Source organism: Durio zibethinus, unplaced genomic scaffold (assembly GCF_047325235.1).
Source record: "Durio zibethinus cultivar Kanyao isolate XHJ-2024 unplaced genomic scaffold, ASM4732523v1 HiC_scaffold_3, whole genome shotgun sequence".
Classification (NCBI taxonomy): Eukaryota; Viridiplantae; Streptophyta; class Magnoliopsida; order Malvales; family Malvaceae; genus Durio; species Durio zibethinus.
Window position 1 is genome coordinate 5,133,237 of NW_028323044.1, and position 2,500 is coordinate 5,135,736.

The window sequence follows — 2,500 nt, forward strand, 5'->3', positions numbered from 1 at the left end:
GGTGCGGGCGCTTGCCTCGACCACCATCGGCACACGCTGGGCCCTGGTGCGGCAGGTTGCCTCGAGCACCATCGGCACACGCTGGGCCCTGGTGCGGTCGGTTGCCTCGATCACCATCGGCACACGCTGGGCCCTGGTGCGGGCGGTTGCCTCGACCACCATCGGCACACGCTGGGCCCTGGTGCGGCAGCTTGCCTCGAGCACCATCGGCACACGCTCGGCCCTGGTGCGGTCGGTTGCCTCGACCACCATCGGCACACGCTGGGCCCTGGTGCGGCAGGTTGCCTCGACCACCATCGGCACACGCTGGGCCCTGGTGCGGGCGGTTGCCTCGACCACCATCGGCACACGCTCCGCCCTGGTGCGGTCGGTTGCCTCGAGCACCATCGGCACACGCTGGGCCCTGGTGCGGCAGGTTGCCTCGACCACCATCGGCACACGCTGGGCCCTGGTGCGGGCGGTTGCCTCGACCACCATCGGCACACGCTGGGCCCTGGTGCGGGCGCTTGCCTCGACCACCATCGGCACACGCTGGGCCCTGGTGCGGCAGGTTGCCGTGTGCCCTGGTGCGGCAGGTTGCCTCGACCACCATCGGCACACGCTGGGCCCTGGTGCGGGCGCTTGCCTCGACCACCATCGGCACACGCTGGGCCCTGGTGCGGGCGCTTGCCTCGACCACCATCGGCACACGCTGGGCCCTGGTGCGGCAGGTTGCCTCGACCACCATCGGCACACGCTGGGCCCTGGTGCGGGCGCTTGCCTCGAGCACCATCGGCACACGCTCGGCCCTGGTGCGGTCGGTTGCCTCGAGCACCATCGGCACACGCTGGGCCCTGGTGCGGCAGGTTGCCTCGACCACCATCGGCACACGCTGGGCCCTGGTGCGGGCGGTTGCCTCGACCACCATCGGCACACGCTGGTCCCTGGTGCGGGCGCTTGCCTCGAGCACCATCGGCACACGCTGGGCCCTGGTGCGGCAGGTTGCCTCGAGCACCATCGGCACACGCTGGGCCCTGGTGCGGCAGGTTGCCTCGAGCACCATCGGCACACGCTGGGCCCTGGTGCGGGAGCTTGCCTCGAGCGCCATCGGCACACGCTGGGCCCTGGTGCGGCAGGTTGCCTCGAGCACCATCGGCACACGCTGGGCCCTGGTGCGGTCGGTTGCCTCGAGCACCATCGGCACACGCTGGGCGCTGGTGCGGGCGCTTGCCTCGACCAGCATCGGCACACGCTGGGCCCTGGTGCGGCAGGTTGCCTCGATCACCATCGGCACACGCTGGGCCCTGGTGCGACAGGTTGCCTCGAGCACCATCGGCACACTATCGGCCCTGGTGCGGGCGGTTGCCTCGACCACCGTCGGCACACGCTGGGCCCTGGTGCGGGCGCTTGCCTCGAGCACCTTCGGCACACGCTGGGCCCTGGTGCGGGCGGTTGCCTCGAGCACCATCGGCACACGCTGGGCCCTGGTGGGTTTAGGCACATCTTCAAATTTCTGCCGTGCCAATGCCATTTTTATGGCTTGTAAATTCATACAATGGTCCCCTAAGCCTTCACGTGAAGTTTCGTTGGAAGATGACTCGTTTTCTATTTTTCATGATTTTCGAAACTTTTTGCGGTTCGGGATTTTTTAAAATTTTTTTATAAGGATTTTTGGCCCCAAATTTTGTAGGCATGATCCTTCTATTTTTGTTGGCATGCACAAAAAAATTCAGCTAAAAACTCGAAGTAGAGAAGATTTTGTGACCGTTTGAAAAAAGTGTCCCCATTTCAGACACTTTAACGGCTACTGGTAGCAAACCTGTAAAATCTCAAATGCTCTTTAAGGGGGTGTGAATTCTCAGAGGTTTGATGAGGGATAGGGGGCCAACACAAGGCCAAGTACCAGCACCCATCGCACATCATGTGCGCACACCCCCCCGGCCCCCCTCCCAATCGCCGGAACCCCAATGCCGCCGGTCAGGTTCTCCGGCGGTACTCCGGCGATGCTCCGGCGATGCTCCGGCGATGCTGTCCCGAGTGAAAAAAATGCGGCACCAGCACATGCTGGAGCCAAGCATGGGCACCGTGGCTCAAAATCGAACTTCGGCCAAGGCCTCGACCATCAATGGCACATGATGGCGCATGGTGATGGCACATGCATCGACCATCATCGGCATAGGCTGCCCTTCGGTACGGGCACTTGCCTCGACCGCCATCGGCACAAGCTGGGCCTTGGTGTGGGTTGTTGCCTCGATCACAATCGGCACATGCTGAGCCTTGGTGCGGGCGGTTGCCTCGAGCACCATCGGCAGACCCTGGGCCCTGGTGCGGCCGGTTGCCCCGATAACCATCGGCACACGCTGGGCCCTGGGGCGGGCGCTTGCCCCCAGCACCATCGGCACACGCTGGGCCCTGGTGCGGGCGGTTCCCTCGACCACCATCGGCACACGTTGGGCCCTGGTCCGGGCGGTTACCCCCAGCACCATCGGCACACGCTGGGCCCTGGTGCGGGCGCTTGCCC